At 37.6% G+C, this 26,788-nt stretch overlaps 1 long non-coding RNA gene across 1 annotated transcript in view; it reads right to left on the bottom strand.

Annotated features, from left to right (window-relative positions):
• Positions 1–1,486: 1,486 nt before the first annotated feature.
• LOC107544705 (uncharacterized) overlaps positions 1,487–26,788 on the bottom strand; it is a 60,983-nt gene continuing 35,681 nt past the window's right edge. The window contains exons 2-3 of the long non-coding RNA XR_001603929.2: positions 3,004–3,109; positions 1,487–1,710 (exon numbers count right to left, since the gene is read on the bottom strand). This is a non-coding gene — a long non-coding RNA (uncharacterized LOC107544705). The remainder of the gene's footprint in view (positions 1,711–3,003; positions 3,110–26,788) is intronic.

Below are 26,788 nucleotides of genomic sequence, written 5' to 3'. Positions count from 1 at the left end.
TTGGGGGTATCTCTCCAACAATTTTTTTCATATAGTGTAGTAGGAGATATCAACAAAAATCTTCAACAAAATTGCATTTAAAATATAAAGTTATTGGGCACCAGGGAAAAACAACTTCATTTTTTTCAAGGAATGACTTTCATTGTTTTTCCTTGTGCATAAGGTACAAGGTATCACCAAAGACAAATGACTTTCTCATAGCAAATACATTAATGGAACAAAATGAGAAGTTTAAGAACTGCTTTCAGATCAATCAGGAGATAAGGGCCCCTTCAAGAGCAACCTTGGAGTTTGGTGCCAGAAACCAAGTGTGACCAGACCATGTAACTGGTGACTGGCCATCAGGAGAGAGGTGCCAGTCAACAAAAGAATTCAAGTAAGATTAGAATTCATACTGATTAGAATAAAGCATTCAACATTGATTCAAAAACTTAAAACACATCTCTTCAAGCTCCCAAATAGGTGATCTCCATAAGAGTGATCCCAAGGAAATCTCCAGCACGAATCAATTGTTGAGTCTCTAGAGGCTCTGAAATATCAATTGAGCAATATTTGGAATTCAGTTTTGAAAAGCGACTTCAGGGTCCTTAATAGTACACTCTGGAATCTGTATTTCCCAAATATACAAATTACTCCTTTACTCTCCTCACCCCCTTTCAAATGTCTGCAACTCCCAGCAAGTATGTGTTTCATGTGTCCATTAATAAGTCTCCAGGACAGACAGTCTGAATTCCAGGCATTGATTTGCCATCAGTTGCATCTCACTTGGGCAACTCCAGACAGTGGCTCAGGCTCCGTCACAGCAGCGTTCATTCAGGTGTCCAGAGCAAGACACAGCAAATAGGGTTGCCTTAGTCGGTCTGGGTGGCTATGATGAAGTACTATAAACAACAGAAATTTATTTCTCACAGTTCTGGAGGCTGGAAATCTGAGCTCAAGGTACCGGCATAGCTCAGTTCTAGGGCACTCTTCTGGGTTGCAGACTGCCAACTTCTGGTTATATTCTCACATAATGGAAAGGGGGTGAGTGAGCTCTCTGGGATCCCTCTTCCAAAGGCAAAAGTCCCATTCATGCGGCCTCCAATCTCATGACCTCATTACCTCCCCAAGGCCCCACCTCCTGATACCATCAGGATGGGGATAGGATTTCAGCGTATGAATTTGGGAGGGTACAAACATTCAGTCCATGTGGATGGCCTACAAAGAGGATTTGTTACAACGTTTGAAATTATTACAATTTATATCGCCATATTTGAAAGGTTAATGGAATCCAATTTTAACTAATTTATTCATTCTATTACTTTATTTAACTACAGTTAATGATTCTCCTAAGCACTATCAATAATAGTGCCAGGTAATAATAATTTGAAAGTAAACACATAAAATTATTGCTATATAAACACTTTGGTAGTAGGCAAAAACTGTGTTTTGTTTTTTGTTTTGTTTTGTTTTTTTCTGGATAATGGTTAATTGTCAATTCCAGGAAGACAGCATTGAAATCAAGGTTTTTTCTCCCAGTTCTTCAGAAATGACACCTTGGCAACTGTGCAGGCACGTACCTGGATCAAATGCAAGCATGAGCGGTTGGCCAAATTCCCCCAAGATATACTTATTCTTGTCAAAGCATGTCATTCAAAAGCCAGCTCTGCTCTTCCTCATAATCCCAGAAGTCTTAGCCATTACAGGGCTATCTGAGCACTGTTCACAATGCTGTTGGAAATTTAATGGAGAATTATATACACGACAAAAACGTACTTTCCTGTCATTTAAAATTAAATTTAGGAACAAGTTGAGTCTGTTACATGCTGTGACCATTTAGGTGAGGACTTAAAAATACTTAAGGAACTGCCCGGCTGGTGTGGTTCAGCGGTTGAGCATCGACCTAGGATTGAGGAGATCGCAGTTGGATTCCCCCTCAGGGCACATGCCCGGGTTGTGGGCTTGATCCCCGGCGGGGGCCTGCAGGAGACAGCGGATCAATGACTCTCCCATCATTGATGTTTCTGTCTCTCTCTCTCCCTCTCCCTTCCTCTCTCTGAAATCAAGAAAGATATATATATTTTTTAATTAAAAAAAAAGGAATTCAATTACCAGAGACATATCTTAGATCAGAAGAGTCATATGAATTTATGTGAATGTCTAAGTATCAACTCGGTAAATTAAAATTTCCTCTTAGTGCACCTTTATTAATTTAAAGCAATGTAATCAGGTACTATTGTTATAATTCTAGTATAAGCCAATACTTTTTATTCTAATATTGTTTAGATACTAAGTTCAGCCTTAATATACAGTAATACAACAAAACAAAATTGAGATAATTAAACCTAAAATTACACTTGCTTCAAGTGTCTGGCCTGAATTATGTAGGTGCAAATGGACAAGCTCCTCATTGAGTACTGCGATATGAAAAAATTACCTGACTAGCAGAAACATCAATCTGAATTTTCAGTCCCTATGATCTTGGGCAATTTCCTCTCCTTTTCTGGCTCTCACTTTAGAATAGAAACAGAATGAGTTGGAGAAGGCCTGTGCTTCCCAGCTCGGTCATTCTGCCCTCGAAAAACTTAGTTACTTCACGAACCTTTCAATCTTAATCTTTACGTACATTAAGAATGATCCCCAGCCAGAATAAGTCATATGTTATCTGCATATATGCAATAATTTTACAAGTATATTAAATGCAAGTTTAACTTTTAAATGTCACTAAATTAATAAAATGTTTTTCCCCCATATTTTTTATCAATAGTTACTGAAAGAACAGTTGTTATTGTGTTGTGTCCCAGAAACATATTTATATTAAAAATAAAGCTTCATACTCAAAGAAGTTGTAAATTACTAGGATAGATTATTTCTAAAGTTCTTTTTAGCTTTACAATTACATTTTTCTAAAATTAGGAAAATCTAATCCTATTTTCCCCCTCCCCCTCCTTTCTCCCTCCTCTCCTTCCTTCCCTTTCTTCCTTTCTCTCTTTCTTTCTTTCCATAAAAAAGATGTTGATTTACCATGAATGGATATCTTCTATTTTTTTATTTCCAAGTTAATCTGAAGATAGGAGTCCTGGAAAAACTTCCATAGTTCTCTGCATAACAGATGGACATATTGCAGTTGCTGCATAAACAGAAAATCCAAACAAAGCAAAACAAAACTGAGTGCCAGAGTGAGTGAAAGAAAATTCAATTAGGAGACCATAAAGCTATAAATGAATATTTTATGAACCAAGACTTTTTACTAAAAAAGAAATTGTACCATGAAGAGGAATATCTGAAGACTTTCAAAACATAAAACATGGCTTTAAGGTTTTCACAAATATTCAGTTTTTCTCCAAATACATCAAGCCATAATAGCAACAAACTGGGTCATGTGGAATGATATATAAAGTTTGAGGAAACTGGGGGAAAACAAAAGTATTAGCACAGAAAAAAAATCAATTTAAATATCCTTCTGGAGGTACATCTGTGACTTCGCTACCTGTTCACACGCTGTTTCTAAGAGTAGGCGGCTCTCATGTCAAATGCATGTGTATACCGCAGTGCAGTGAAATGGAAGCTATGGGAATGGCTAGGAACACACTGTCGGGTAACTTGTAGGCATCAGCATCCATAAAAGTCTCTCTATCCTGTAGGCTGCACTATTTAAAAAATAAAACTTAGCCTTTACCTGTAATAAAGTTTAAATATTCTGCTTTCCAAAAAACACTCCTATAAAATAAGCCTGAATGGAAAGGGGAAAAAAATAATGAAAGTAAGTTCATTTCTACTATCAAATTCTTTTTTTATATATAATATATCTTTATTGATTTCAGAGAGAGGAAGGGAGAGGGAGAGAGAGAGAGAGAAACATCAATAATGAGAGAGTCATTGACTGGCTGCCTCCTGCACGCCCCCGACTGGGGAATGAGCCCGCAGCCTGGGCATGTGCCCCGACCGGGAATCGAACCCCAATCACCTAGATCCTCGGCCGACGCTCAATCGCTGAGCCACGCCCTGCCGGGCTCAAATTTTTTATACCAAAAGCAAATAAATAAATAAACTGACTGTGTTACCTAAGGCATTGGTGCCATAACATTTCTCTCCGAAGAGTGGACACAGGGATTCCTAAAGCAGACTTAATTTTCAAGAGCTTTCAGGACATTAGAGAGGCAAGAAATCATTGTGAATGTATTAGCTAAGTACCTCTTACCTTCTAATGGACAGGAGTCATTTAATCAGAGACTAAAACATCAAGAATGATTTATTATCAATAATACTCAGATTTTTAAATATTTATGAAGTGAAATAATACAAAAAGATATAAAGTTCTTAATACAAGACCGGGATAATTATTGTGAATTAAGTTTCATCTCCACTGGGGCTTGTTAGCATATAACTCTAATAATTTGAAAAAAAATACTTATTTTTAGAATAAAATAGAGGACAGAGATGGGCCTCAATATTTTAATCCCCTAAGTAACCCCCTACCCATCTGCATCAGCCGGTCCCTATATACCTTACTCCGCATGGCCTATTCTAAGGCGGGCCACTAGGACCTTAGGATCTCCCAGACTCTACATCGTTTTCCCCAAACCAATGGGTCAGGGTCCTAAGAAGCTCTTTATGGCGATCAGAAAAGAAGTAAAGACATTGACTGTTCCAGATCTACGGAAAGGCCTTCCCTGACCACCTAACACGAATCGCTCCCTGCCTATCCCTCCCCCATTTTGTTTCTGTGGCTGCATCCGCTACTCACTCAACAAACATTTACTGAGCACGTATTGCACTTACTCTGTTGAAAGTGGGTACCGTTTACTTGTTTAATGTTTGCCTCTCCCTACTAGATTGTAAATTCTGAGTTGGCTTTATTCCCACAAGAATGTATTCATCAAATAAATAAATGAAAGAATGAAGGAATCTGTGAGTTAAGTGTTTTCCTTTCACCTGCAGCCAGATTTGAAACTTCTCCTTTGCCCGTTTCTGTCCAGAAGAATGGGGGTGGGGGTGGAGAGGGACCTCCCGTCACTGCATCAGCCCTGGAAGGACAGTCTCCTCTCCCTCACTCTTCCTTGCCCCGGGGCAGAGGTGAAATGATGCCTCGGCAATGCTGACCGGCCCTGCAAAACCTCCCTTTTCTTTGCTGAACAGTATCAGGCTGGCAAAGGCTTCCCAGCGTGACCCATGTCACTTGCACTGTAGAACCTTCGATTAAACATCCCACTCCTATTTTGCAGAAATCGTGGTGTCACGCTCACGTTAGCTGTAGGTGCTCTTGTGTGTGTGAGAGTGAGTGAACGGGAATCTACAATTCATGTGTGCATTCCTGGAAGACAACGTTAGAGAGTCTAAATTTGGTTTTCTATCTCCACACAGCTGTATCCCCCCCATAAGTAACATCCTCCACGAATCTGGTGAGAACACATTTCTGTTGGTCCAGCAAAGCCCTAATTTGCCCAGAACAGTACTTGTTCATGCCATGAGGTTTTCCACTTAATCAACGATCACCTCTTACATGAAGTTTATTTTTTAATTTACAGGAAAAATATTTCCTCCTCTTATTTGTTTTTTAATATCACACTATAGTTCTTTTTCAGCAGTTAGTTGGGTACATTATGTGTCTTTAAGTGCAACCGTCAATCTTTTTAGGGCAGATACCTACCGTGTTTTAAAATATCCTGCATTCCAATGCCTAACATTAGGAATTCAATAAATGTTGACTTCAGTGAAAGTAAGTGGTTGTTGGTAGCCATTTATGTAACATCTGAGATAAAGATACTATACCTAAGAGACAGGAAACAATACATCCCTTCATCTTTAATCCCCCAAAATGTTCATCCTTCCATTCTTTTAAAGACTACAAATAGCAATTACAGAATAAAATTTTACCTTTCTGAATTTTTATATAACCTCATTTTTATTGAGGATACCTTATAAGTATCAATAAGAATGTGCCATTTATTATTCAAATGGTTAACTGAAATTCATGTGAAAATTGTTAATATTTGAAATATTTTTATAATTTTTTATCAGATTGCCCCAACCTATTTGAGTTTCACAATTGCAATTTCTAGTGAGGTGTTGAAGTGACACCTGAAAGAAATAGAAAACACCTAAGTCAAGTGGCCATAATGACCATACCTCTTTCTAAAGAAACCAGAGAGGTATTTGTGGGATCCTTAGGAGTCATAAAACACACTCTGAAAACCATAGCTTCAATCAATAATAGCCACAATATCCTGAGCTAAGGACCAAAATGTTCAGAATCTTCCAAAAGCAATCAAATCTCAAATAGATGAAAAAGGCTTTTGAGATTCAGATAAAGTGGAGGAGAGGTAATTCGTTTTATTTAATAAGCACAAAGGATGCAAATGTAACAGCAATTCTAAATTTATATGATTTTAGGGGGGGAATCATTCATTTTTTAACATGATGAGAATTTTAAACTCCTCCCTAAATTTATAAAAATTAGAAAGGAATACCATCTAGCTAAATATGAACTATTTGTCTTTTCTGTCTCACCTTTAATGTTCTAGTTTCCCATGGCTGTTCTAGGTTGTCATAGCAACAAAATGCTATTTTCAATAAGTTTTGGTAGGAAACCTGTTTAGGAAACCTAATTTATTATAAGTGGAATACATTCAGTTGGTTGCATGTCTGACAGATTTTTCAATGCTTTTAAAAAAGTATTTTATCATATTATTCCTACTGACTACTACTCCTTAACTGTTTTATGACATAAAGTAACTCTTAGAGTTCATAGACAATAACAGCAATAACTTCAGGACAGACATGCCTAAAGTCAGTCCAAAGAGTTGCCTGGGATTTAGGTCTTAGCTTCCCACAGCCCCAATACATACAATTACCCTATACGCCATTAATATATTGTTTGGTCTGAAATATAGATTTCTCATATATTCATTATTTTAATTTCTTAATTTGTTTCCACTGTTATTATACTTGTCGAAAATATAATACAAAAATTAGCAGAAACGTTTTTTGCATATTGCCCCCACCAGAAGCTCCCATTTAAAAAAGAAAGCATAGGTTTTTACATATTCTACTGTTCTAAAGCTTTCAATTTGTTCTTTCTGGCTGACAGAATAAATTTTGAATTCTTTTGTCCTGCATTCAGAGCCCTCTAAAATTTCACCTTTTATATATTTCTCGATTCAGTTACACTTCTTGCTCTCATAAATTAGCCAGCACAACCAGCCCGGTGACCAATAGTCTTTCTTTATGTTTTCCGACCTCTCTGTGTACTTCTATAACTTCCTTCATCTTTCCATTCTGATCTCTTTTCCTATACCTATCCTACACATTGGCTCTTCTTTCCTAAAAAAAAAAAAAAAAAGCCATCTCAGACCTCTGTCTTTTCTCCCCCAAATGTATTAAACATACTCATTTAGTCTTTGAATAAAATCTGCCTTGTAGAAGAAGGTTTCATACTATCAATTCTCAAAAATTACTGCTTACACGCACACAGTTTACCTTCTCAACCGGAAGGTAAACTCATTCGGATCGGAACCAGGTCTGGTATGCCTTTCTCCAACCCAACACCAATATTGTCTATTTTATGTAATAAAAGAGTCTCGAGAGTGGAAGTCTTGGTCGAGACCCATCCTGCCTTCCGGCGACACATGCGTTTTGTACCCGAGTATCCTCAGACATATGGGAGCATTTGGGGGAATTAAAGATGCAGGGATGATATTGTTCCCTGTCACTTCTTTTAAATGTATTATATTCACCCCAGATGTTGCAGAAATGGTTACAAACACCCACTTACTCCATGAGTTACCCATCAGGAGATCTTAGTGTAACTCAAACCGTACATATGAAAGCTGCGAAAAGGGGTCAAGAGGCCAGGAAACGATGCCAGAGACAGGTGCTTCCTTTCTGCTTAACTATGAGCCATGCCATCTCGAGGTGTCATGGCCAGACAAGGGAAAGAAAGCATTCTATACTCTTGGGTCCTTTCCTACACGTCTAAGGAAGTCACCTGACATCCTTCCAGAAACACCACTACCTTAGCAAGTAGCCCCCTGTGGAGGACAGTCTCCATTCCTCGGCAGACACCCACTTCCCTCCACAGGGCAACTCTGACGCCCATCCCAGAGGAAAGGAGAGCCTTTGAGCAAGGACACATATTCATTTTCACCAAAAAAGTAGTTAGTTGTTGTCTTTAATGTTAAAAAAATAAAGGTGTGATTTGCTTTCATGCACTTACGTTAATACACACAATTCAGCAAGAGCCTCGGGCAAGGCAAAGTTCTTCCTTTATTCCAGCATTTATAAAGTCAGTCCTATTGACTCATTGTGTGAATAATACAGTTTGGAATGTCATTCTTCACATGTACTGCCGAAGAGCTAAAATATCATGAATTCTGCATTATGCGTTTTTTGAAAGTTGTGGTTGAAATACAGACAGTATTCTATTGACTTAAACTTTTAAACCATGATAGATTTATTGTTATAAGTCACAGTGTAAAGTAATAAATAACACAATTTTGAATATGAAAGCTTTTCATTGGCATTTCAGAGGAGCAGAAAAGGGAATGCATAAAGTCTTACCAGAAGTAGTATAACCATTATGAAGTAAGGCCAAATTATCTTGTTAAAAAAGATCCAAAATTTTCGACTCGGTGTTTTAGTAAAATATTAACTGGGCTGTTAAAGCTAAACTTAGGTCTTCACACAGGATAATCTCATTGGAGACTCAGAGATTGATGTGGTCCTCACTCCTGCAGGACAGTAAGTTATAATAACAATAATAATAATAATAATAATAATAATGTCAGCTTATAGTTACTAAGTGCCAGGCACTGTTTTGAAAGATTTACATATGTTAACTCATTTCAGCCTCACAAAAGTCCTATGACACTTTTATCTCTGTTTTTACCTTTTAAATATTTTTAGATGGTGCATATTGATTTTATTTTAATTGAACGTCTTTTTAATTAAATTTATTCAGGTGACATTGGTTAATGAAATTATATGGATTTCAAGTGTATGATCCTATAATACATCATCTGTACATTGTATTGTGTGCTCAACACCCAAAGTCCTGTCTTCTTCCATCACCATACATTTACTGTACTATCCTCGCACTCCCCTACCTCTCAGATAACGACCATATTGTTGTTATCTGTGCCTGTAAAGGGTTTTGTTTGTCTTGTTTGTTCTGTTTGGTGCTTTCTGTTTAATAGTCCACATATGAGTGAAATCATATGGTTCTTGGCTTTTTTCTATCTGACTTATTTCACTTAGTATGATATTCTCAAGATCCATCCATGCTGTCACAAATGGCAGTGTTTCACTTTTTTATGGCTGAGTAGTATTCCATTGCATCTATGTGCTACATCTTCTTTTTCCAATAACCCATTAAAGAACAGTTTGGTTGTTTCCATGTCTTGGCCACCATGAATAAAGCTGCAATGAACATAAGGATACATATATCTTTACAAATAAATGTTTTCAAATTTTTGGTTGTCCCTGGTTTTAAAGATAAGGAAACTGAGGCACAAAGATGCTGAGTAACTTGTCCAAGGTCACACATGGTTAAAGATGACAGCTGTTATTTCAGCCCATGCAGTCAGGCCTTAGAATCTGTGCTCTTAACACAACATCAAACCACCTCTCAAGAAAATACCCTCCTGCCCAACAGAGGTGGAAAGATGAGCCTCCACTAACTGCTGCTTCCCAAGACATTTCCCCCACACTCCACATACCTAACCCTTCACCTATCACACAACAACTCACCAACTCTAACCAAAGCTAAGCCAATGTTTTCCAAAGATTATTGAGACAGTTTTAGGTGAAAGACAAATCTTAAAAATTTTAATAGTTGTATTTTACTTTGATATGTATTAAGAAATCAACAAAATTAGTACATCAAAAATATGATCTTACAGATATTATTGCTAGAACAAAGTTGACTAAAGTAGTGAATAATTTAGGTCATTCTAAAGAAAAAATTAATAATAGGACTGGTGGTAAACAAATGGAGAAGAAAGTCTGAAGTTTGCTAAACATTAACCTCAGCAGTGCTTTACTCTGAGAGCTAAATTCCAGATAAACCATCTCTGGAGGGTGTCAGCCAAGCTAAGACAGAATTACTCTAGCTATGTCACAGTATAGCTAGACTTCCCCATCATTTTCTTACATAAAACAACGAGGCTAGCTTTCTCCGGTCACAATAATACAGGGTCCCCAAGGCAGTCACAGCCATCATTCAGCTGCAGCCTTTCCCACCAGAAGTCCCTGTAGAGCCCTGTGGGGCTCCCATCTTTCCTGCCTTCCAAACACCTACTCAGGACTTGAGAGCCAATGGGTAAATGTGAGTGTAGGAGGAAAGGAATAGGGAATTGTGACACTTGGGGGACCAAAAAGGGAAGCCAGCTGCTCTGTGCTGAGCAGTGTCTTAATCACTGACTAGCTAGTTTACGCTTCTGAGTCACTGAGATGAAGGATCCCTGTCCCTCCCTTATAGCTGAGGAAACCAAAGCCCGCAGAGCGAGCAGGGGGTGAGGCCGGCCCTGGGATTCTGAGGTTGGGGGACCTCTGCTATGCTTTGCGGTAGAGACTTAAGACAGGAAGCGATACATAGAGGATGACAGGAAGCTGAAAGGGACCTTGAAAAGATATATTTCAAATCCTCATTTTAATAGATTAAAAACTAAAGACAGAGCCTCATGGTCATGTCCCCAGAACTGCAACCTGACAATTCAGACAGCCAGTCCAGTGCTCTTTCTAGCACCTTTTTCAGAGAGGCTCGGGCCTTCGCTGGAAGGGATGGTCAGAGAAGATGCTGAAATTCAGCCAAATGGAAGCAAGCGCGGCTGTGCCAAGTCACAGAGTGAGCACACGCCCGAAGGCCGGCAGCCATGGAAATAATTTCTGCTGAATAGGTTATAAAATAAATAGGCTACCGCAGGGCACTGTCCAAGCAGTGTCATTTCATGATGTTGGAACCAAAACTACTGATACTTTAGTAGGCTGCAGGGACAGGAGCTGACAATTACTTGGTCCAAATCTTTACTAGAGGTACTGCTACTTTATTGTAACACCAATTAGTACTTTTTTAAAAAAATTTAAAAGCTGAGTGAAGTTTTTTCGTCAAAGTACAACAGACATGTTCTCCCCAGTGAATTACAATATCACCAGTTAAAGGGCCATTTTTGGCTTCATATCCCCATGGTGTCTTGTTCATGGTTGGAGCTGAATAAATGTTTGTGGAATTGGACCAAAGTCATTCTAAAGGTTGGAACACCTGTGCAGGAATAAATGAAGATGCTATAAGGGTAAGTGAAAGAAAAATCACAAGATAAAAAAGCATTTGAATTTCTGGCAGTTGGTATTTATGTTCTTTTATAGCCATCTTTTGGGAAAGTCATTATGATAAAAATAATTATGGTCAATAATCACAAAAATTATGCCAAAATAATTATAACTCTGCTTACTCAGTGAATCATAGGCACACATTTTACCCTCTTGATTGATATTTTAATGCATAATGCCGTTATTAAGATGCTTATTAACTCACCTTTTAACTCCAACCTTCTTTAAGCAGGTTTTTTATTTTTAAAATAATACTAAAGATAGACTTTCTGTTATGTTAATTTCTTTGCATTTATGAGTATTTTACCCACTTTTTCTTTAAATATTTTATAATAAATTATAAAGCCATATTATATGGCATCGTTGAGCATTACAGATAATGAAATCCAAGTAATCATAAGTCTAAGTGCTTGAAATTCTGCTTAGTTGTTATTCCCTCTTCCCTTTTCTAGGAATCACAGAAATGTAAAACTATTTAATCTCAAAGGTCACAATTTCATGACAAGGAACTAATAATGCTAATTTTGTAATCCTGAAATGCATGATTGCCTCATTGAAAATAATCTTTTCAACATAATAAAGAATAACTATCTGCGGCCTACAATTTGTGTGATTTACATTGTATGGCTCCATTTCTTCACAGTGCTTTTCTCTACAAGGAATTTTCTAGCAAAGCAGATTTTGTGTGGAACTAGAGCTGTGAGGACCCTGAATGGCTTGGAGAAAATTATCCAGGGAAACAAGGAGGATATTTTAATGGTAATGGTCTCCTCTCTGGGTACCTTCAGATACTTTCCCCTCCTGAATTCCACAACTACATTATATTTGGCTACCACTTAATCATTTGAGGTTGATTGTAGTTCAATCACAAATATTTACTCTCCCCTCAAACCTTCTATGAGAGAAGTAAAATTCCCCAATTCATTGATTTTTATGTTGGCCACATGATTTATTTTGGCCAACAGAATGTGAGAAAACATGACATAGGTCACATCCAAGCAAAAACTTAAAATGCTCCTGGGTGCTTTGTCTTGTTCTCTTGCACTTTTGACCTCTCTACAAAGAAAGAAGGTTACCCAGGTGACAACTGCTTCTTCAGCCTGGGCTGCAGGACAACACATATATGGCACCAACCCAGTTCCCAGTGACACTTAGAGAAGAATCCCACAGCCGACCCACAGGGCCATTTGTGGGATTCATTACGCGTTGTTGTGAGTTACTGGCATGCTTCCATCGATGGTTATGGACCACTGGTACAGCAAAGCAAACTAAAACAGAAATAGACACTGAGATTGGATAGTTGCCTAAAAGAAAATGTAAAATTTATGACATTGGTTTTGAGGCCAGATGTGGGTAACCAGGAAACGACACATTTTTGGAGCTTTTCGACCATTGACTGTTGGCTGGAGAGGAGGGGCAGATAAGAGATAGAGGTTTTTATAAGACTTTGAACTTCAAGGCTGATGCCATAAAAGCATAAAACTTTTGGGGAGGAAGGAGTCTTCATTGGCATTCAGTAAATATATTTTGAGTGCAAGAAAGGTTAATGTTTGTTATCCAAAGGACAAATTATTGAATAGATTGTGTAATTATACCACAAATATTCATTCTCCCCATCCCACCAGTGAAGTATACGTTTCCACCCTAGTGATGTTTGGGTTGATTATGTGGTTTGCCTTGACCAAAGGAATATGAAGGAATATAAACCTATTCTGACAGAGGTTTAGACATGCTTCTGTGTTTCGGTTTGGCCTCTTATCGATTCCTTTTTGCCATGACAAGAATATGCCCTTGTTAGCCAGTGTTCATTTAGTTTGCATCTCAGAGTGACAGATATATTGAACACACCTAAATGCACCCAAAGCCCGTAGAAGAGGTGCCTCAGCAAACTTTCAGACCTGTAAATAAAGAATAGATGCCCTTTGATGTGAGATAGTGAAGTACTGGTATTGTTTACTATGCAATACCATCATGGAAAATTCTCACTAATATACAATTGGGTAAGAAGAAGCGTCGAATCACCAATCTATACTCATGAGGAAGCAAAGTGATATATCACCTGATTTCACCCGATCTTGACTTCTCCCTGCTTTCTCCCACTTGCATATATTTATATTTGTAATTTATATAGTTTTATTTGTAGTTCTGCTCTATCATCTTACAAAGACATATTTTTTTCGGTGTCTGTTGTTTTGATTCTACTTCCCTTGCACATCCAAGGGATTTCAGGGGATTCTTAGAGAAATCATTGAGCTCCACAAGGTGAACCTTGCTATTTCCCCAAATATACTTTAAAGGCATCTAATCTGAAAGGATTTGCCTTTGTATGTTAAATTCGGAAGGTGCTGCTAAAAACTGTGCTTTAGCCTCTACTTTATTTGTTGAGCTAAAACGCAAAACAACAAAACCTTTGTGACTGCATCTAGTAGTGGCCTCATTATTTAATTACCCTATATGTGTTTGATCTCATTATATCAATGTACTTAGTTGAAATAAAGCATCTTCTGTTTCACAATAATCCTAAATCTCATTGACAAAGCTAAAGAAAAAACTCTTTGCAAAGCAACCAATTTAAGCAAAAGAAAGAAGTCTGGGTAGATATTAGGGATTTAGGATTTAAGAGTCCTAGCTGCTCGCAGAATCAACAAGAGGATTAGATTGGCTCATAAGCACCTTTTCGTGCCAGAGTAGGCACCAGGGAATGGCAAACACAGCTGGGATGCTTGGATTATGTGTGTGACAACCCCCCCAGGGGCTGCCAGCCAGATGCCCACAGTAAAGCCTGCGTTCCTTGTGTAGCACAGACATGAAACTAATGATGCAGCCACTGAGATAAAACCATCTGTTGGTTTATTTGTCCACCATGTTGTTACTATAGATGCACATTAAGAAAAAAACACGGCATGGAAAGCAATGTACACAGGGAGGATTTTAGCGGTGAACACAATACAGTACACAGATGATGCATCATTGGATTGTATACTTGAAACCTACATAATTTTATCCAAAAAGGACGGCCAGGTAAGATTGACCAATGTCACTCCAATAAACTAATTTTTAAAAAAATTTAATTGCTAAAATATGCTTTATTTATATTAACAGTATAAGAAGGTCTGCATGTCTCTAAAAGTACTTTAAATGTTAAATAGAATAATGACTCCTTAATCAAGTTGCATAATCAGTTTACCAGATTTTTTCCACTGGTGGACAATTAAGAAGGATTAGATTTTAAGTGAACATATATGTGTTTAATTCAAATGAAATATACCACCTTTTAATAATTGCATACTTGGGATTACTGCATGACTAACAACAACTATTTATGCAATACACAAATCATAAAAATTAGTATGTGTGTGGGTGTGCAAAAATTTTTTATTCTAGCAGAAAATCAATCAGCCCTATAATGTAAAGAACACCAGACTGCCCTTCTACCTGAGCCTTTTTAAATGCAAAACGTATGCAGTAAAACATACATACAGCAAAGTGCCCAAATCATACATTTCCAGTCTATTTATTTTCACAAAGTGAACACACCTGTAAAACCTAAGAAAGAGTATTTACCAACACCTCTGCAGCAGCCCTAATGAAGAAAACAGGCAGGGGTATTCTATTAACTGCAAACAGGAGAATCAATACCTTTTCTGAGGAGCTGAAGAAAAGAAACACTATTAAACTTCTGAACATTTTAACTCCAGTGCTTCACTCTGTGTGTATCCTCAACCCTCTCCGCCTTCACACCAAATGCTATGAAAACCATTCATGTTTGAAATCACAGGACCATGCAGGTTTGAAGAGCGGGCGCAAGAAGGGCACAAGAGTGCAAGTTCTCAATCCCAAGAGAACATAATAAACTCTAGACTAATTTGTGTCCAGAATCTAAATCTCGGAGATTAGCTCCAAAAAGGAGGGCCAGGAAGGGTCAGGGCTTCAGCAGCTTTGGAACATCCAGGCAATAATAACCCAGAGGAGAGCTCACCATGGCTCGAATGTTTTGCTGTGTGGTGTAGGCTGTTCTAAGCACTTCACACGACGATCTCATTTAATCTTCCCATCAACTCTAGGCGGGAAGTATAACTATCACCCCCACTTAAAGATGAGCTAAGGAAGGAAGAGAGGGGCTAGTGCGACAAAGACAGCTTGGAATGGGTCTAGCTTGGCGGTGTCGGGGGCAGGATGTAAAGCCAGTCAGTCTGATTCCAGGACCGCAGTTGCTGGGAATGGGCCTCTGAAAGAAAGTCTGAGGGGTCTAAGGGTCAATCAGCTTGGCAAGAAGTAGTGGGGCGCAGGAGACGCCCCCCTCGAGTAGACACAGGAGCTCGGGGAACTGGAGCCCACCCCAGTACTCAGGGCCTCCTCGGCTGCTCCGCTGGGGCCCCTCTGATGCATACTGCCGATGGCCTAGGCAGTCTCCAAGCTATGATTTTCCTCCAGCAGCTGGCATTCTCTCAATCTCCTAACACTGGCCTCTTGCTAATAACAGGCTTCTTTTATTTTTGTGGTCCCTCCCCTGAGGTGTTTTTTCTAACAGCGCTCACAGATATATTCTTTGCAGCCTTCTTGTTATTATATTATGAATCATATACATCCATCCATATGTATGTCGTATTTCAATATTTTTAGACAGCAAAAGATTGTTTTCTGATGAGCGAATCTGCCGTGGCTGCAGGAGGCTTTATCTCCTAGCCATGCCATCTGCGTTGGTGGCCCCGGGCAGGCTGATGCAGGAATGGAAGCAGCAGCCCCCCGAGGCGCCTCGGCTCAGAGCCGCCCCTGCAGAGGGAGCTAAGGAGCCCGGGCCGGGTGCCCTCGGGGAGGGAGGCGCGCCCCCGGCTGCCCCTGCTCCGGAGAATTGGTCTTAGCATTCTGGTTGTTCAGTTGCGAGTCTCAAATTTCACTGGCCATTTCTTTTTAATTTTTTAGCATTTTTTTTCCATTTAATTCCTCTTTAAATAAAATATTAGTTTCATATCACTAATACAGAATTTTACTGGCAGTGAGTCCCTTCACATCCCGGTATTTAAGGTGTTCTTAGAATTTTTATCTCGCCTAATTGTATTCAAAATGCATTATTTGACTCCATCGCCAAAGCTAAATCATATTTAAAAACTCTTTGTTAATTGCTTAAATGGAGTTTAACAAAAATTTCACTCGGTGAAAGTACTGCTCTGTCCTCCTGGTGTAGAAAGACCAGTTTAGCCGAGACTTCAAGTGATGCTCGAGGGCATGCGGACTAGAGATGGTGAGTTCATCAGGTGCGCGCTGCTTCGGGGCTTCTCTCTTTCAGGTGGCTCCCTGGGCGCCTTATCGAGCTCTGTTTAGTCTTGATCCAAAGGGTTCCTGGTGAACTAGTCTTTGATAAGAGTAAGGGCTCCAAGATCCCAGAACCAATCACATCCTTGGGTAAAGCCTTTAGGAAGAAATCTAAACCAGGTGGCAAATTCGAGAATTAATTGGCCGCTGAATCATGATGACTTGGGGCCTGGCAAATATGCTGAAAGCATTTATACACTACACACACACACACACACACACCAACTCAAACTAGCTTAAGGCAAAAGAGACTATAGTAGCCCAATGTAACTTGGAAGTCAAGGATTTACACTGAATTTGAGCATGGCTAGATGAAGGGATTCAAAAGATCTCACGCTACTGTGCCTACCCCTCTGCTCTGCTTGGTCTCACTCCTAGACATTTGTCTCTACATGCAACACATGCTTGCAATCCTGAGTGTTCCTGGAGTCATGCTGGTGAAGACCGATTGCACCATCTCCTGAGGTGGGCGCTGGTGGGTAGGAGGGTTAGCCCACGCACACCGAGCGAAGCTGTGGAATGATAGGAGTTTCCAATGAAGGTAACTCAGAGAAAAAAATTTCCCCATATGGGAGGAAATTAAAGGCTGCGAGCCTGAACTTTCCCTTCCTTGCATGAATTACCTAGAGTGAGCCTAAGCCTAGAGAGAAGAACGGGGCAAGATGCCTCCTGGTCATGGGCGGCACCTCCGAGCACAGCGCTGTCTTTGCCAAAATTATGTTTCATTTGCTTAGGCTACTGCGGCTGTTTTACCATGACTACATGACTATCTTTGCTTATATTTTCCTGCTTAATATCATTTTAACTTACCACCCTTATTCTTTTCTTCGTTTTTCCTCTTACTGTACATATGTTTCCAATTCCACATTCTTGTTCTTTTCATACTGTGTTTTAAAGTATAATTCAGACAATACAGTTAGAGCAGAGGCAGATGTGAGGCTGGTCCATGCAGTAAATCAGGGATATTAGGTGGCTGTCTCACATGTGATACTGGCCTAAGTTCAAATGCCGTCTGCGCTCAGCTGTCCCTGCAGATTCCTCTAGCAACGAATGACGCCTTGAAGAGTGCTCGGCAAACATTATATATTCAATAACTATGTGTGGAGTCGGTGACTGTCTTTCCTGTTTTTTCCTTATATGATTTATTTAACTATAAAATTAATCTACAAAGTCAGTGATCTTAGATGCCCCCCCCCTCCAATTTACAAATGAAGTTCTGGGGGAAAGATAGGCTAAGTAACCTATCTGAGAACAATATGTGATTCATTGGGTCCGACTTAGAATTTGTGTAAATAATCATGTAACTTGATTGAACAGACTTTTATGGATGCTTACTATATGCAAACCACTTTGTTACGTGCTAGGGAGATAGATAATTAAGATGTCACTTATTTCTATTCATCCTAAGCAAACGATTTAACTGGAAAAGTGGTAAAATACAGAAACAAACTGAACTATAGCATGAAAGAAGCACTGCTTTGAGGTAAAGTAACAAGAAGTCCAGAGGCCAGCGTGATTCGTTAACGCTAACAGACCTGGTGAAGCTTTAAAAATGAGGTGACTTTTAACATTCCCTTAATGGACAAATAAGACTTTATGAGGCAAAGAAGGGAGAAGCCTGGGCTAACGTAGTAACACAAGTCATAATTAAAACCAGTGAAAGTTTAAGGTAATTGAGTACGGGGAGAAAGCAGGTGATGATAAAGTTGGCATTGCAAATTTATTAGATTCCATGGATAGAAAGAAAAAACAATTAATTTCAGTGATCATAGACTCATTGATGTTTTTGAGGAGAGACTTGCCATTGCTCCCCATATATCTTAGAGTTTTTAGCTTGGACCCTTCCCAGCGGAGAAGAAATAACCAGCTGGTTCAGTTACCGAGAGTCTGTCTCTTCTCCCAACTTTCTCAATCCAGTTCACTGTTTACAGTGGTGGGAACACTGTCCTGCCTAAACCCTGACCCACTGATGAATAAATTCATTTTGACTTGACCCACTTCCCATTGGCTGGGCTCAGTCCTTGTCCCAGTGCCTTGATTTTATAAATAAAAATTCCTGTACTGGCACAGGGCTAACTGAAATCTCCATGGCCTATGCTTGGTGGCTTTTAAGATACACACCTATAATTAGATCCGATGTCCCTGGGTTCTTAAAATCTGGTCTTGTTTACCCCACTGCTGTTCAAATTTATACTTAATCTCAGCTTGGCTCCCTTCACACCCAAGCCTACCCCAGCATTTTCATTTCTTCCATCTTCCTACTAATTTCCTCTGACTCTAGGCTCAGCCCACCAAGTGACTGATACCATGTTAAGATACCCAAATCCTGTTGGTTGCAGTAATAGAGAAGTGTTCCTTGTGTCCCAACATAGACAAAAGGGAGAACTGGACATTTATAACATTCTGTTATTTGTTTGGTAAATGCTAAATAAGACAAAACGGTCAGTCACTTTGGGATATTTTGTTCGGATTCCAGGTCAGAATAGGTTGTTTTCCAACTTCTTTGAAATTATAGGCATTTTGATCATACTAATAGCCATTTCCTAAACAATAAGTAGTTTGTACCAGTACAAGCCTTACAGGCATTAAAGGTTGAAAATGTCCAAATAGCAATCTAAGCAGCAAGGCTGGCTAAATGTAAGAGTGTCTCAAAAGATGTACTTTCGATCAGATCATTACTCGCAATTCCAGCAACACATGCCAAAAGGAGAATTCTTCATATATCAGAGATTGGACCCAGGTAAATTGCTTGACATCTAACAACTTAGAAAGCAAACAAACCATTGCATCTCTGTTAGTGTTTCTTGAATGTTGAATGCAATCAATACATGTGATTGCTCTTTAAATTATAACACCAACACTTCCTCCACGTAACATGATGATCTGAGTCTTTTTGCTCCCATCTTAGTTTGTACATGAGCTAAAATAAGCACTGTATTTACACATCTCAGTGAGATGCAGGGTGATTAGCAATTTCCCTATGGAGACAACATTTTAAAAATGTAATATTGTCATAGGAATCACAACACATAATTTGTATAGAAAGAAAGACTAAAAGATAAATGGGTGAAAACTATTCTTATTTCAGGAGAATACTTGAAGAAAGCTTTTTATAAATTTGTTTCTTGGTCATATATCTTATTAAAGTCCAAAATATTTATCTCAGTACATTTTGAAAAATTAATGTTTTAACTATAGCTTACTTACATTTTAAATTTATTTAGAACACTGTATTTAGTTATGGCATTATTTATTAATTCTTGGTGTATAATAATGTGTGTGTTTCCAGTGAAAACATGCAAAAGCTCATTAAATTAAAATAGTATATAACAAAACTATAAATGCATGTTTGTACTGCTTTAAGTCTAAATTTATAAATTTTAAAAATAAGAATTTTCTTGTTTCTATTTAGTTTTCAAACTTGTCTGTGCTGTCATAATCAAAAGTAACCTTTTCAAAATGTGATATATGGGTCAATACTTGTATCTAACACCAAAGAGCCTTGTATTGATCTATTGATTTCTGAGGGCAATTATGGTGGTTTCAGACATTGAAATTGCTATTAACCACAATATTGTTGGGGCAGCAGCAAAGCCATGCTATTAGTTAACATTCAGACTGATATTTATTGACTTTTTTCAACAATAAATATAAACTTACTGGACACCAGTGTTTATAGACTATTTCTTTTCTGACAGTTATGGCCCCAGCAAAAACAGAGATTCAAGATGTATGTTGTATGACCAACCCCATACCTGAAACAAAATTAATTACTGTTTTATTTATGTTCCTATCGTATACTTTGTATATGCCTCTAATGGAACACTTATTGCCTAACATTATGGTTTCTTTTTGTACATGAATTCTAAGTTCCTTAAATTCCAGTGGTGCTCTTAACAGAAATATTCTCAAATATTTGTCAGGGAATATATATTTCCAAATGAATGAACTTACAATGGACAAACAAATAAGTTTCAACCTGCAAAAATAAGTCTAGAGAGGCATGTTCAATAACACTTTGTGACAACTGAAATGTTCTAGACCCGCGCTGCCCGATACGGGAACCGCTAGCCACATGTGACAGCTGCAGACTTAATACGTGCCTACTGCTACTGAACTTTAAAGTTTAGCCAGTTTTAAAGAAGTTAAATCAAAATATAAAGAGATATCTAGCTAGTCTCTACTGTATCAGACAGTACATTTCTAGAGGTTCTTCAAGGAAGAAACCTTGGCAATCTTTCGAAAGTGTAGATAATCCTTTTTCTTGAATGTTGTCAGTAAATCAGAAGTCTGGAGTGGGAATTTAATGAAAAATCCCCCTATAGCCATGAGGAGGCAAAAAAGAAACTAATGTTGCCTATAGGCATCTGAGATCATCACAGTACAACAGGTAAGAATCATAGCAATGAGCCTGAACTCCTCAAGGATGAAAAATATTGCATAATGTTAAAAATATCTGTTCATTAAACATAAAAACCTGCATTTCATTTTCGAAAATGTTCTGCTATAAAGGTTAGCATATAAACACTGTATTATTGAAAACTTAACTTTCAGTGACTTGGGACAGCTGTTGTCCTGGGACATACACTGTCACCATTCCAAGCTCTGAGGTGTTACCGTCACCACCACCTGAGATATGGGGACTCTTAAGAAACCCTTAGGACAGCAAACTTGTTCCTTCCTCTTCATTCTGTTCCTCTCCCCATATGCTTACTGAGCTTCTAGAAAGTTCAGAATTATCCTTCCTAATCGACTCCACATCTGTTATTTGGTCCCACCTCCACCCTGCCCTTGCCCCTGTGCCCCCTTCTCTCGGGCCTTCACCACACTATTGTCCATGTTCATGGGCTATGCATGTATGTTCTTTGGCTAATCTCTAATCTCTTCACCCCCTTTAATCCAGTCTCCACCCCCACATCCTCCTCCCGACATCTATCAGTCAATGGAGATCTTACTCAGAGATCCTTTGTGAAGGTATAAACGGGGTAACCAGGCTGTTTTCTTTCTAGAAGTTACAGTCTCATTTTGATCACAGAACAATAGTTTCCAAGAGTTGCTTTTTTTTGCATCCATCAGTGAGGGTGGGAAGGAAAATATTTTAAAAGTTACATATATTTTGTGAAAGAAAATGTTATCTGTGTTATTACATAAAGCAAGCCAAACTCTAACGTTTCATGTTTTGAAATTCACTCTGGGATGTTGAGCGTTTTTTCAGATGCAGTGCCTCAGACAGGAATAAGAAACTGCAATGGGAAAAATGCCATATGTTTTGTATTAAAAATACATTAACTCTCATAGAAAGACAGAATATGACATTTAACATAGTTGCAATATGTTTGTGGAAGTATGAGTATCATTACTATCGTTCATTTGCCTATTCCCCAGGTAACTGTAGTACTCATTTGAAAACAAGCATCCATAACGATGTCTTAATAGTTTCTGGTAAGATGCCAGTCTCTATAAGTTTCTTTACCATTTAAATAGTTACAATATTTTTTTAAGTATACAGATTCTTAATTGGTTAGAGATGCTTTGAGATTTTATCCTAAAGTTTTAAAAATTAATAGAACACAAAAAAAGATGTAGGGCTTTTAAATGTTTTTCAGTGAGCTGATATATATTTTTAAAGATTGTTTTCAGTCACTGACTTCTCTCCTAGTTAAGATTTTTAAGAGTTTTCAGAATGGGCCTGGCGGGTATGGCTCAGTTGGTTGGGCTTCATCCCTCCCACCAAAGGGTTACGGTTCAGCTCTGGGTCAGGCAGGAGGCAGCCAATCCAAGTTTTGCTCCTACATCTGTGTTTCTCTCTCTCCCTCTCCTTTCCTCTCTCTCAAAAGATCAAACATTTTTAATAGGGTTTTAAAAATGTATAATAGATTTGTTACTTTAATTGAAATACTTTTGTTGAGTCCATTTCCCAAATGCTATAGCAGCTTTTGAATAAAAATGAGATGCTAAATAAGAGGGGATACTATGATAGGTTACTTTGGCATGTATTCTAAGATTTATATCAGTTGTCTTCAAGATGGTATTTTTCATGAGGAAATCTATGAAGATAAAGAATGGAGTCCACAAATTAATATTTCCTAAATATCAATCAGTCATATCTTTGTGAATCAAGCTACTTAGGTTGTCAGGAACACTGGACTGCTTTCCTTTTAACTGAAATTATATCAACTTAGTCTCTAATGTGAATATCTCATGCTGCGTAGAGAAAAGTAATATATGCCTATGCTTAATATAAAATTAGTCATGGATTAGTTTCTAAATACTATTTATTTGGTGATAAAAACCTTTAAAAATATGTGTTAGATGAGAGGAAGTAATTTTAAAAGGTCCCTAAATGAAAACTTTGGGAATGGCACAGTTTCAAGGAGCCATAATTCAAGATCTCAAATTAATATGCTTTAAAAATTCTTTATAATTTCACTTATAACAAGAAAATGAAATGTGTAGCAAGAAACAAAACTTGAGATTATAAATCCATAGTGATGTTTTTCATGGCAATTTAAATGCAACTTAGATGGAAGAATGTTGAAATTTTTAAAGCAAACTGTATGGTTAATTTTTATATATACATACAATTTTACTTACAAGTTTTTTTATAATCACTTAATAATATTGCAGAACTTCACTCAAAATTTGGTTGGGAAAAAATAGATCAATCAAGCCCTTTTAGATACTGAACCTAGTATAACATTTTATGTAAATTATAATTTTAAAATATAAATAAAAGTTTTTTAGAAGAGAAAACCATAATCCAATGGCTCTTAAACAACTCTGTTTCTATCTCAGCTCTTTCCCACATGATCACACACAAAAAAATCTGAACCAGGATCCTTGTGAACCCAAGATCACTAAATAAATGAATAATTTTGATAGTTTTAAAGTTTATTTGATTTGCAAACCTGAAACCCACTGAATTTAAAACACAGAGTTTCATTTAATAATTGGATTAATCTTTACCATCTAAAATGCTATCTTGGATTTATATCAAATGATATTCCCTAACAATGATTTTGCAAATGAACTTCCCTTTTAAATTATTCAAGCTAATCACTGACATTGAATGATAAACGAGCTTTGGTAGATGTAGACACATACAGAATATTTACTGCCTGTGTTAAATTGCACAGGATATTATACATTTAAGAACCAAGATGGACAAAGATGAAAAGCTGATCTCACTGTATTGAAAGCCAACTGACTTTTCACTTAGCATCAGTCCACTCTGTTAAAAGTGAAAAGATTTATATAAAATTACTAAGACACATGAAGCATTCAATTAAGGACTAATTCTATGATTGCATACTTTCTATCTTTCAACTATAGTATTATCGGTGAATTATTTTAACTTAAAATGTATTAAATAAGCTAGTTCAAAATCTAACTAACTTTTCAACTTTTCAGAAATTATTAGAATAATAAAGTAAGTTTTTAACCATAAACTTCATCAAAATGTGCTTCTGCCTTTCTCTGGTATATGAGAGGAATCACAACCTACAATTCAAACCTTTTCAGGACACAATCTCTAAAATCCAAATCATTCTCTTCATTGAAACACAGCTTTTAGAATATGGATTAGGTCAAATATGTATTATGTCCGTTGTTTGCTGTTGAATTAGAAACGGTTCCTGTCCTAGTTTCACATGTCAAAGAAAGAAAACAGTTTTCAAAATAAGTGTCTATAAAATGCTTGGTTGTTCATTTCCTTAGCCAAGAAAGTTCACTAAGTCAGCTTATCTTCTGGCCTTCAAACTAGAAGCCTTTTCAGTTATTAAATTAGCACCAAATTCATAAGCTAATTACTCTTCTGGGAACTAGGTTCAAATGTCAGAAGGCTACATTTTGATTACCTTTTTCAAATCAAGTAAATTATTTTTGTACCATAAGAGTTTATTAAAATACAAATTTATATAAACATAAACTAAGCAACTCCCTATTTGTTAAAACTAAGCATCGCAATTTTTAAGCACTAGCATGCTTACAGTAGTAAAATAAGAAGAGACTGCAATAATGAAAAGATTAGTGACCTTGTTTACAGTTAGGGTCTAAATTCAGCTTCATTAAATTGATAGCTTTATATCATTGTGTTACTGAGACTGAGGTATTAATCAGATCATATTTAGATATTAAAAATGTTCTGCATTTGTTTACTGGGGCTGCCAAAACACATGACCACTTACTAGGTGACTTAAAACAATAGAAATGTATTCTCTCACAGTTCTGGAGACTAAGAATCTCATATCAAAGTGTACATGGGGTCACGTCCCCCCTGAAGGTTCCAAGGAAGAACCCTTCCTAGCTCCTCCCTAATTTCTGGTGGCTCCCAGCCATCCTTGTCATTCCCTGGCTTGTAGCTGCATCACTCCAGCCCTAGCCTCTGTCTGCACATGGCCTTCTTCTGTGTGTGTCCTCTCCTCTTCCTACAAGAACGCCAGTCATTGGATTTAGGGACCCCTTTGAGGTCCTTACTAATTAAGTTTACAAAAGCCCTGTTTTCAAATAAGACCATATTTGTAGGCACTGGGCTTTAGGATTTCAATGTATCTTTTAGGGATACACAATTCAACCCACTACAGGCTCTAAGTAAGTAATTAGAATAAAAATTTGAACTGATTCAATTTCTTTTCTATTCTAAGAATTCTGAAAATTTTGCTAAGTGTTTAAATGAGATGAGGGGTATGTAAAGACTAAAACTAGTTATCTTTGTTTATAATTGCTTCCAATAGTCATCTTACTCTGTCTCTCAGACTTATTATATTTCTAATAGAATAAAGAGAGGAATATCTGACTCCCCGCTGATAAAAGTACTTTCCTTATGAAAGAAACAAAAAGAGCAGATGGAAATATTCTGCTTTAAGGTTATTACACTGAGGTAAACAGCTTACTTAGAAGTTCAGTTTGATTACTGAATTCATTTATAATTTTAATTTTATATATTTTGTCAGTATAATTCATTGGGTTACTATGTCTACCATTTATCTTTTTGTTATTTAAGTCAATATACTTTATTGTCTTAACAGTGTCATAGCTATGCAAATTAAAACAATTCCTTTTACGTATCCTGAATAATCAGCACTAAGCCAAAATTTCTAACGGTAAAGTCCACCAATAGCAGCGATACCGAATGCTGGCAGGGATGCAGGGCAGCAGGGACTCTCACTCCTTGCTCGTGGGAATGAAAAATCACACAGCCACTTTCCAAAACAGTTCGGCTGTTTCTTACAAAAGTTTCTTATCATAACATCAGCAATCCCACTTCTACATACTGACCCAAGTGAGCTGAAGACTTACATCCACACAAAAACCTGCAAATGAATGATTTTAGAAGCTTTATTCAATTGCCCAAAACTGGAAGCAACCAAAATGTCCTTTGAAAGGCGGTAAATAAACAAACCCCGGTATGCCTACGCAGTGGAATACTATTCAGCAGTAAAAAGAACTGAGCTGTCGAGCTGCGAAAGGCATGGAGGAAGCTCAAGGGATATTGCTAAGTGAAAGAAGCGATTCGGAAATGGCTACATATTGTATGACTTCAAATATATGACATTATAGAAGGAACAAAACTATACTGACAATAAAAAAATCAGTAATCATCAAGATTCAGGGTAGGAAGGGATGGATGAACAGGTGGGGCACAGGGGATTTTTAAGGCAATGAAACTACTCTGCATGATACTGTAAAGGTGAATATGTGACATTACACATTTGTCAAAAAGCACAGAACTTCACAATACAGGCTGACCCCTAATGTAAAGAGTGGAATTTAGTTCATAAAAATGTATCAAGATTGGTTCATCAGTTATAACAAATGTTCCACACTAATCAAGATGTTAATAAATAGGGGAGGGACACTGTAGGGAGAGGGGCATATGGGAAATGAATTCTCTGTTCCAGATTTTGTGGAAATTTAAAACTGTCCTAAAAATTAGAGTCTATTAATAAAAAAATAAAATAAAATAAAGTCGTGCTTCTTTTAATCTAAACCAAGTTTGATCGAAACAAGCAGCCCTTGAGAGTTATCCAGGATTACCCACCTGCCCTGTGATGCTGACTTTATGAGCAAGCATTCTATTTTCTATATTTTCTGGAGCTCTCTTACAATGATATCTACAAGCCAGCCAATAAATCAAATCTGTTGTTTGAGAACTAAGTCTCTGAATGTAAAC

Source organism: Miniopterus natalensis, chromosome 6, assembly GCF_054644295.1.
Source record: "Miniopterus natalensis isolate mMinNat1 chromosome 6, mMinNat1.hap1, whole genome shotgun sequence".
NCBI classification, from domain to species: domain Eukaryota; kingdom Metazoa; phylum Chordata; class Mammalia; order Chiroptera; family Miniopteridae; genus Miniopterus; species Miniopterus natalensis.
This window is presented reverse-complemented; position numbering and strand designations above follow the sequence as displayed.